Here is an 11552-nt window from a genome sequence, read left to right as displayed (position 1 = left end):
TCAACATAGGAATTTGTGGGGGAACATAATTCAGTCCATAACAAGGGTGTTTTCAGTGCTGTTGACCTTGTTATTCAGTCTTCCAACTCTAGGAGGTCACAAGTATATTCTATTCATTTCCACGGAATTTTTCTTTCAAATTGGGCCAAATAATATCAGTTCTTAGTGGCCATAGGATCTTGTTGGGATCATCTCTAGAAGTTATCTAATTTAGTTGTTTATGCTAGCTCATTCAATTGGCACCACAGTATGAAGAGGTCTGCTGTTAGTGGGCTGCAAAACCGTTTGTTAAGCGGCCTTGCTTTGTAGCCTTCTTCATGGTGAGCCTGCTTTTGAATTCAGTGCAATGATAGAACATTGGCTTTATCTATGGTGCAAGTTACTATTTATCTGCCTCATAGAACACTGAGCACAGTGACATTTGGTTATGAGAATAACCTTGTTGAGGTGGTATTAGTGGACATTTTATCTAAACACAAAAGGGCCAGCTCCAGGTTATCTCTAAATTCAGTAAATACATTTACATCCAAAACAGTGCTATCCAAAAGAATTATAACGCAAGCTGTAAATATAATTTTAAATTTTTTAGTGGCCACAAAAAAAAAAACAGGTTAAATTTTTTAAAAAATATATTTTATTTAACCTAAAATATTCTGATGTCAACATGTGGTCAGTATTAAAAAATATTAATGAGATCTTTCACATTGCTTGTTTTTAATAAGTCTTTGAAATACAGTGTATATTTTACACTTACAGAACATTTCAATTCGGAATAGCCACATTTCCAATGCTCAGTTTCCACATGTGGCTAGTAGCTACTGTAGTGGACAGCACAGATCAAAAATATCCATATCTGGATATAGATCCCATAGTTTCAGAGCTGGAAGAGAAATCCAGGATGTAGAAGATTTCATTTTTTTGTCATGTTAACTGTATCCATCTGGTAGACATTTCCACACAGTAGGAAACTATTTCTGTTATGTTTCTTCTCCCTGTGGTAGTAAGTGTCTCTCTTTAAGGTGTCGTCCTTATGACTTAAGTTCCTCCTGCACAATCAGTTGGGCAGGTGTGTGTTCTGATATGAATCCTTCATCTACAGTGATGCAGATCTCTGTCACCTTCCCACAGGACCTCTATCTTGTCATCTTCCCTCACAGGACGAGGTGATAAGGTATGCTCATTAGGGGGGCCATGTTCTTCCAGTCCTAGCCATTTACTGCTCAAGGCAGGAACTTATTGAAAGAATTACTTCCAAAAGTGTCTAACGACTTGGTGGCAGCTCAGGCGCCAGGAGATAATGGCTCCTCACGGGCAGACATGTATTCGATTTAAACTGCTTTGAATTTTTATTCATCTTCCTGAATAACAAACCTCACCATCATTCATTAACCTTTGGGAGCAATGTAGGGTTTTCTTTATTTGGCTTAGCCTCCCGTTGTCCTGAGTCAGATTTTTAAATGTCAAATTTCAAAATGTAGCAGGGTTGATATTAGGATCGATGAAATTCTTTAAAAGAAGATACTACAACTGGACTCCTCGGCCACCTGTTTCAGGTGGAAATGTGTCGATCTCATGCCTGAGTAGCTGCCACTGATTCCTCATTGTGTCTGCCACAGCTCCTAGCATAGCGCCCTGCACATAATAGGTACTACATAGAAGTTGTTTGAATGAATAAGAAAATGTTTGATACCTAGATTTCCCAGTTGAGCCTAAACTGGACTGCATGCATCAATTACCAAGTGATATGAGTCAAGAGTAAAGGAGTCCTTCTGTGTTCGGGGCCAGGGACCGAAGGAACAATGAGATGGAGGGGACAAAATGACATCTGATCATCAGGCCTACTCAGGGGCCAAGACCTATCCCTGCAGAAAGGTCTTTCTAGGCAGGATAGAAGGAGTCACTATGACACATCAAAGCCTTTGCCACAGAAGAGAGCACCCTAGGCAGGGCAGCTTCCTCCCTGAGGGGCACAGGAAGTGCCCCAGTGGAGGCTGTGGGGCCCCCAAGGGTTTGCAGATGCAGAGGATGTACAGAGGAGATTGGGTGTAAAGTAGCAGAGCATAGGCTCTCAAATGCATCTGAAACACCCCCAGGGACTCCCAGAATGACTTGAGGTGGAGGGAGATATTGGCAAAGTACTGAAGTCCTACAGTTATGAAAGTTGATGGCACCCTCAAGTCACATAGGTGAGGCCTGGGGACATTGGGTTTACAGTTCCAAAACATTTCAGGATCTGAGCTAATGCTAACACTCAGAACAACCTCTCTCTACTTGCATCCATACCCTGAATTCCTCCTCCTCTTTCTCTAATCATGTAGACATTAAATAATTCATCACAGAATTCATACTGTGCTAGGTATTAAAGGGGGGATCAGAATACAATTTTTAAAAAAACTCTAACAATCACAACAACTTTTATTAGAGGCTAGTAGTTGTTGAGGAAACACTAAAAAGAAGGTTATTATTTTGAGTAAAAGAAGCCTTTTGGAAGGATTGGCTATAAATGGCTTGGTAAATATATAATTAAAGATCCAGGGAGTTGTATAACTTTATTAAAATCTAACCGTAGATCAAATGACTTAAACTTTTAGAATGTCAAACATTGATTGTCACAAATGAGGGAGTCACTGAACATCATATAGTACCTTTATAGAATGTAGAGCAAGAAATTTCAGGGATGTATACCTGAGCAAGCAGGCTGGCAACTATTGAGTTCTAAAAGGAATTCGATTTTACCTCTAATGATATATTGAGCTGCTTGAATAACAAAGTTCCATAATACTCATCAGAAGAGCTATTAACTTACCTCAAGCGTGTGCGCGCACACACACACACAGACACACACACACGCAGACACACGCACACAGACACACACACACACAGACGTATTTATATTTTTCGTGGTAGAACTGAGTATAGCAAAGCCTGAATCGAAGGTGCATTTTTCTAGTGAGGATTTGCCTTTGCTTCTGCCGGATGCCCTGGGGCATTGTTGAGCCAGAAGCATTCAGCACAGAATTTCCTAGACCACACAAATTAATGTAAATACCAAACCCATGTGTGGGCAGGTTTGTGCTTATGGAGCCACCAGGTAAATTTTTTTCTCCCTCACCTCATGATAAGGCTGTGAGAGACTGCTTTGTTTTTTTTGTTTTTTTTTTTTTGTGAGGAAGATCAGCCCTGAGCTAACATCCATACCAATCCTCCTCTTTTTGCTGAGGAAGACCGGCTCTGAGCTAACATCTATTGCCAATCCTCCTCCTTTTTTTTCCTTCCCAAAGCCCCAGTAGATAGTTGTATGTCATAGTTGCACATCCTTCTAGTTGCTGTATGTGGGACGCGGCCTCAGCTTGGCTGGAGAAGCGGTGCGTCGGTGCGCAGCGGGGATCCGAACCCGGGCTGCCAGTAGCGAAGCCCGCACACTTAACTGCCAGGCCACTGGGCCGGCCCCAAGACAGCTTTCTTTTAATGGTTCTTTTTTCCAGCAGGGATTGTCTCTCTCATCCTCTCCCTGTGGCCTTTCTAAGATCCTGGATAACGTTTCTGAGGTCTCAGTTCTGACTCTCCTTTCCATGGGTTCAAGCTTCCTCTCCTGTCTCCTACACTGCCGGTAACCAGGAGGGAGTCCTTTCACTGGCAAATCCCCCAGAGCAGCCTGTGGCACTTTCTTACCACTCTGGGTTCATCTCTCCTTTCAGCTTTGGGTCCTGGGGTTTCCCTTGGTTGTACAAGGAGGCTCAATGTGCACAGCAGTGGCAGCACTTGGCAAAGGTGGTCAGCAGGTACCTAGACCCCTGCCTCTCTCCGTCTGGTGAAGAGGCGAGCTGGGTCTGGGTGTGGCGGGAAGCAGTGTGAGGCTGGGCCCAGGCAGGGTGGGGCCTCCGTTCTCAGCAGTGAGTGGGGGTGTTGCCTTAACTTGTAAATAATTTTTAGCTGGATATAGAATTCTTGGTGGCAAGTTATTTCATCTCAGGTCTTTACATTATTATTACATTGACTTCTGTATAATATTTGTATTATCCCCTGCTGGTCTACACTTTATTCCCAGGTAATCTGTTTTCTGTTTACGGTAACACTGAATAGTTACCCTTTGTCTTTGATGTTCTGCAATTTCACTAGGAAGTCCCTGGGTTTATTTTCTTTTTATTTATCTTTCTTGGTATCTGTGATCCCTGAATCTTAAGATTCTTCTTCTGCTATTAAAACTCAAATTCATCAGTTCTAGAGAATTCACAGTTGTTATCTCTTCAAGGATTTCCTCAGTCCTCTTCCTAATATTCTTTCATCTTGGAATTCTTGTGTTGGCCCTTCTCATTCCCTTCTTCGTATCTGTTAACTGGAGTGACCAATCACCCAGTTTGCTCAGGGCTGAGGAGCTCCCAGGATGTGGGACTTTCAGTACTAAAACCAGGAAAGTCCCAGGCAAAACGGGACGGTTGGCCGCCCCACCCTTAACTTCTCATATTTTCTAAGTCTGTGGTTGCTACATTCTCTGTAGTTTTATCAGGTCTATCTTCCAGTTCACTAACTGTCTCTTTAGCCATGACTGTTAAAATTTTAGTGTATTTTTCACTTTTTGAAATTCCATTTTTTGAATCAACCGCTTCTTATTTTTAGAGTTTCTTAATTTTTAAAATAGAATTTGGATTTTTAAATCTTTAATATCATCATGTTTTTATACTATAGTCTCCATTAGATTGTTTTGTTATATAAAATTTTTAGAGCTAAATCTTACTATTTACTGTATCTGCTGACTCTAACTCATGGTGGATTATTTTCATATATATTTTGTAATTTTGTATTTTTAAGCTCATTTTCAGAAAGGTTTGATCTGTATAATACTGGACAGTGTGGTTAAAGTGTATCTCTTTGGAGAGGTTTTGTATTTTTCCCTATGAGGTGCCTTAGGGCTATCAGTAGTCTAGGATTAATATTTTGTTTATTTCCATCTAAAGGGCTCCAGGAGCAGGCAGTAATATCAATTTGAACTCCATAGTCATGAGAGTCAAAGGCCTATGATTATAGGGTTTTGAGGGAGGCTTTTTCTATCCAGAACTCAGCCTAAAGTAAACAAACTTTCTTATCTGGTAAGTGGAATTTTTGACTCTTTTATTGGGGCTATAGCTTTACGTGGATCTTTCTGCATAAACATAGAGACTCAAGTTCTTAGACCAGCAAAGCACAGTGCCTGGTCTGGTTTTCTGTCCTATTTTAGTTTGAACACCTGTATATTTCTCATATTTTGTTGGCAGATAACAATATAGCAATAATAATAACAACAATAAGAGCTACCACTTCTAAAGAGTATATATAATGGGCTAGATATTGTTCCAAATGTTTTACATTTAATCCTCATATAATCCTCTATATAATACATAATAACATTTTTTCAACTTTACAGATGAGGAAACTGAGCCACAGATAAGTTAGTTAACTTGACCAAGGTCACACAGCTATTAAACGGCAGACCTGGGATTCAAATCTAGGCATTGTGACTCCAAGTTCTGTGTTTTAATCATTAAAAAACACTGCCTTTCAATTGTGGATTTAAAGTAATATTTTTTTAGTATTTATTATATTGTGGCAGTAGAGTTTTCAGGTTATTTCAGCTGTCATATTTCCGGAAAGGGAAATCTCAAATCTTAATGTTAACGTTTCATCATTGGGATGGTTAATTTTGTGTGTCAACTTGACTGAGCCAAGGGGTCCCCAGATGAAACATTATTTCTGGTTGTGTCTGTGAAGATATTTCTGGATGAGATTAGCATTTGAACCAGTGGACTCAGTAAAGTAGATGGCCCTCCCCAAGGCAGGTGGGCATCATCCAATCTGAATGGATGGAGGGCCTGAATAGAACAAAAAGGCAGAGGAGGGAGAAATTCACCACTTTGCTTTGTATCTACCTGCTGAGCTGGGACATTGGTCTTCTTCTGACCTTGGACTAGGATTTGTATCATCAGCTCCTCTGATTCTCAGGCCTTTAAATTCAAATTGGAATTACACTACTGGCTTTCCTGGGTCTCCAGCTTGCAGATGGCAGATCATAGGACTTCTCAGCTTTCATAATCCATGGGCCAATTCCTCATAATAAATCTCTTCATATGTATATCTATCCTATTGGTTCTGTTTCTCTGGAGAACCCTGACTAATACAATCGTACTCTAATATTTCTGACTTTTCACCTTCCCATCCTACTATTAAGGGAATGCAATAAAAATGTATGTTTATTGTGATGGTCCATAACTATTTGCATTTAAGTATTTCTAAGGGATTCCCAAATAGAAAAATTTATGAAAGAAAATCTTGAATTTTCTAAGATGAGGAGAGATGTTTAACCTTGAATATAGAGTGGAGGGACTTAACAGTAAGCGAAATCCCTACAGCTATGGGAAAGGTCAGGGATCGCTGTGGTCCAGTTATTCTCAATGTATAGCCCCAAAGGCAGCACTAGTGTACTGGGGACTTGCTGGGGTACAAATTCTTGGCCTCATCCCAGATTTACTGAGTCAGAAACTCTAGGAGTGGAGCCCAGAAATCTATGTTTTAACAATGTAGGTAGTTCTGATGCACCCTAATGTTTGAGAACCATTGGTATCATCTATAAAGGATTTAATTTATTGCAAACACCAATGTTTCTTACAGAGTGGGATGCTGTTTTCCGTGTGACCATAGTAAGTTTCCGTGTACCATAAAGCATTCTCTCTCAAGCTGAAGTTTACTGCCTCTCTAGCTAAAAGAGGGATGTGAGATTCCCTTCTTCTCCTTCCTGTTATGTTGCAGCATGTAGTACTACTTCTCTTTCAACATCTGGGTGTTTTTAAGGAGTCTTGTCATTTAACCTAATGGGAAAGGAAAGAGTTTGTAAAAAAGATATGAACACCATTATTCTTAATCTCTTTTGCATTTCTTTTTTTTTTTTAATAATTTTATTTATTTATTTATTTTCCCCAAAGCCCCAGTAGATAGTTGTATGTCATAGCTGCACATCTTTCTAGTTGCTGTATGTGGGACACAGCCTCAGCATGGCTGGAGAAGCGGTGTGTTGGTGCGCGCCCGGGATCCAAACCCGGGTCGCCAGCAGCGGAGCGTGAGCGCCTAACCGCTAAGCCATGGGGCCGGCCCCGCATTTCTATTTAGTAAGTAGTAGTTGAATCTTTGGATTTTTCGCAGCAGATCAAAGATATAACCCTAGTTTTATGACTTTACTATCATAAGTACCGAATAAAAGTACGCTATATACAAGCCGCCTCTAAAGTTTAACAGTATTTTAACTAATTTTCAAGATTGTTTCTCCAGCAATTATTTCTATGTCCATGTGTAAAATGTTTTGATGTTGTTCTTTCATTTAGCAAACATTTATTTATCCCCTCGTGTAGGGCACTGTGCTAGATGCCGAGAATACAACTATGACCAGGATCGACGTGGTCCCTATCACCACAGAGCTTAAAGCCTGGTGGAGAGATAGACAAGAGCACAGGTGATTACAATACAGCACAATAAGTGTTATGATAGGTGAAATAAAGGGCACTATTGGAACTGTTCTCAATAAAAATGCAACACAACTGCTGTCTGAGTGATTTGTTGCTCTTGATTATAAAATATGCTCGCAAGATAGAAGCTAACTCCCACTCATCCTTCAGAAGACAGCCCAGGTTGTCATGTCCTCACATCCTCCAGTGAGTCTTTCCTTCCACCCACCACCCTGCCCCCTACATTTGAGATTAGGGTCCTTCCTACATGCTTCCATCAAGCTCTGCATATATTTCTATTTCTCACGCTACATTCCAATGGTCTGTTCAAATGTCTATCACTCTGCTGTACTCAGCTCTTGGAGGGCCTGGGCTCTATCTTCTTTGTCTTTGCAAGTCTAGCTCAGTGCTAGCACCAGTACCCTTTGATACTCTTTCTACTGCATGATTTAGGCCCTCCTTTGCACTATGCATCACTATTATATTCTTCGTCACCTTGAAAAAAAATATGCTTTTTAAATTTATCTTTTCACTGCTAGGAACATAAACTCATTATAATCTCCTCCCCCCAATACTGATGCTTATAGAGAAGATGTACCTGAATATTAACTCAAAATCAGGATCAGTAGCAGTTGTTTCTAAGGAGAAAAAATTAATCTCTAAGCAGGGAGGGAGTGGGGAGAATAACGACAATATTTTCTGGTACATCATCCCCACCTCCCTTAAAAAATATGGCAGACTGACAAGTTGCAGAAGTGATGGCGATAGCATCTCTTTGCGGGAGTATGGGGAAAAGAGTATATGTTGGATGGTAAAAGTTGTGGACTGAAGTGGACATTTATAATTTCTTTGTCCATTGAGCATCAAAATTCTCTTCCTATTTGAGGGAAATTCCCCATTGTGTGAGTCTTGGTGTGCATTAGGGCCTTAAGTCCCTTTCCAAAAGCCCAATTAACCAGATAGCCCCTCTTCCCAACCCCAGCAGTGAGGGCACGAGCATGAAACCTGGGTCTGGCCAATCAGACTTGGGAGTTTGAATCTGAAGTGAATCATGTAAATGGGCAAGGATGGTTAAAAGATGTTCCCAGGGGCCAGTGGTTCCAGCGTGGTGTCTGGCAGTATCTTTGCCTGTGGCAGGGTCAGCGGAAGTATCCTAACCCAACTTGGATGTGACCTCCTTGTGGTTCCTGGTTTCTGATTGCCCTTGGTTCCTGCCTGGTTTTTTAGCCTTGTTCTTCAGTCTTCCTGTTGATTCTATGTCCTATTTGATATTCTGCCAATAAATTCCTTTCCTGCTAAAATTAGCCAGTCAGTTTCTATTGCTTGTGACCAAGAACCTCATCTTTATACTGCTTTGCTCAAAGTGCTTTGTGCTTACTGAGTAAATAGTTGTGGAATGACCAAGTGGCTGTCATTTTTTACACCTTGCCCAAGTATGTTTTCTGTGGGACCATATCCCTTTTTTTTTCTTTAATATAAGACAAAAGAACATTTCTTTTTATGAAATATCAATGAACATTTTCTGGAATGTATGTGTTCTATAAGACAAGTGATACCAATGAAAAATGTGCAGTGCAGCAGGAGGGTAGGAGGCCTCTGGCTCAATCACGTGGTGGTCGGGGAAGCAAACACAGGATTGAAATCCCTAAACCCATCCTAAACCAAATCCCTCCTCCTAAGGGAAGGTCAGCGCGTGTTTCAGCCTGGGATTTGTTCACTGAGCTTTATCTGCAGTGAAACCCGAGGTGGCAAGGCTCCCAAAGGCTTTCCTTGGCCCTGCAAGCTTATGCTCAAGCCTCAGGTTGCAAGGGTGTGCTGAGAAGGTTAAAGGGATCTGTTGGCTTCAGGATTTGAGGCTTGAACATTTTTGTACTCTAGGAATACGGGAGTATTATGAAAAGTTTTCGTTGCTTCATGTTCTTTCTTCTTCCTTTTTATTTCCTGCCCTCTCCCACAGCACTATAATCTGATTATTTTTAAAGGTTTTGATGATTTTTTTGTTTTAAATTTTATATATTATCATTCTATTACATTTATTTATGAAAAGTTTTATCTCTGATAACTTGACATTGTTAGTTTACATTTTATCTTCTCAGTACTATTTTTGATATTGAATTAAAATTATTAATATATTGATAGTATTTTTTAAATTTGGTGATTTAAGAAAAGTTTTTCAAAGTGGATCTAAAATGGCTGAATATTTCTTTCTGAAATTTACTGATTGTAATTGAAAATACCGGTACTGGGTAAAGCTTGCCAAGTGTCAAAGGAATAATGCTCTTACATGTAATTTACATATAAGTCACATGTTATCTCCCTATAATTTATTTGTAGCTCTTTTCACTGCTCTTATCATTTGGTACTCAGAATAGCCATCTATAATACTGTTTCTAAAAGCATCTAGGAAATTTCCCGTCTTGCATGCATATAACATTTAAATTTAACTTTCATGTGGTTCTTGGGTATTATGTTTTAGAATAACATTATACAGTTCTGTGGTTGTTTTGCTATTAAAGCATTCTTAACTGATTTCCATATCAATTGATTCTATGCCTTGTAATATAAATAACCCCTAAAGATATAGTAAACTAGTGTTTGCTCTTTAGTAGAAAGCTCTAGCAGTGACTTTTTCAAAGACGTGCGAAGGCTTATCAACATTATCAATATCAATGCCTGCCAGATTGTGTACATATCGTTTTTCTTGGGAAAGCTTTGGTGGATTTAGCCTTTAACATTCCTCCAACAACTAGATCTGCACAACCTCATAAAATGTTCAGGCCGAAAAGTTTTTTCTGCTTATTTGTCTGGGGTCTTGCTGACTAAAGATTCCAAACTCCATTGAGGCAGGGGCAGTGCTGTCTTGTTCATTGTATTTCCAGGGCCCAGCACAGTGCCTGGGGTATACTAGATTCTTGATAAGTTTTTGAAAAGAATGGGTGAATGTCAATAGGCTTAACAGTTTCCATTTTCCACAGAGAGAGCCAGGACAATGTAGACCTAATGTGATGGTTAATTTTGTGTCAACTTGACTGGGCTAAGAGATGCCCAGATAGCTGATAAAACATTATTTCTGGGTGTGTCTGTGAGGGTGTTTCTGGAAGAGATTAGCATTTGAATCCATAGGCTGAATAAAGATCACCCTCACCAATGTGAGTGGGCATCATCCAATCCCTTGAGGGCCCAAATAGAACAAAAAGGTGGAGGAAGGGCAAATTTGTTCTCTCTGCTTGAGCTGGGACATTCGTCTTCTCCTTGGCCATCAGCCCCTCTCAGTTCTTGGGCCTTTGGATTTGGACTGGGACTTACGTCACTGGCTCCCCTGGTTCCCGGCTTTGGATTTGGCCCTGAACTACTTGACTTGGACTTCCTGAGCCTCCAGCTTGCAGACAGTAGATCCTGGGACTTCTCAGCTTCCATAATCGTGTGAGCCAATCCCTCACAATGAATCTCTTTCTACATATCTATATCCTGTTGGTTCTGTTTCTCTGGAGAACTCTGACTAATACATCCACCTATTTGAAACACAGGTCTCCTTGAGGTCCCCACTTTACTTTAGCCTGGCTCCTTTCCTCAGAGCCTAGAAATACTGCTAGCATTCTCCTACCTCCAAGGTGCCAATTCCAGATGTTTGACTTCACCATCAAGCAAAATTTCTCTTGAGTTTGTTCTATACCATCCCATCTGTACCATTTCCAACCTTCCTCATCACCATCTTTTTCTTAATCCTCCACATTCATCTAGATTTTTGGTACCAGGATCACTGTCTTTCTCTCCAATCCAACTCATGCAGAAATTTCAAGGCCTTCATGAATGACCTGTCAACTACTGTAGTATCATGGGTCTGTGGTCCATTCAATGCTTATGGCTTTACTTCCACTCTACTTCAGCAACCCACCTTGCATTGACATCTTTGGCCTTGTCCTCACCTGGAACTAACTGAAACACCTGGAATCTCACACATCAATCTCTTCCTCTCCAAACATAGCCTCCTCTTCTGCCAGTCCTCTCCTATTTTTACAAGTTTACTCTTTTTCTGACACCATGATAATGTCAATCCCTTGATTTCTCTCCTTTTCCCAACTC

This window comes from Ceratotherium simum, chromosome 4 (assembly GCF_057802395.1).
Source record: "Ceratotherium simum simum isolate JZ-2026a chromosome 4, ASM5780239v1, whole genome shotgun sequence".
NCBI classification, from domain to species: domain Eukaryota; kingdom Metazoa; phylum Chordata; class Mammalia; order Perissodactyla; family Rhinocerotidae; genus Ceratotherium; species Ceratotherium simum.
This window is presented reverse-complemented; position numbering follows the sequence as displayed.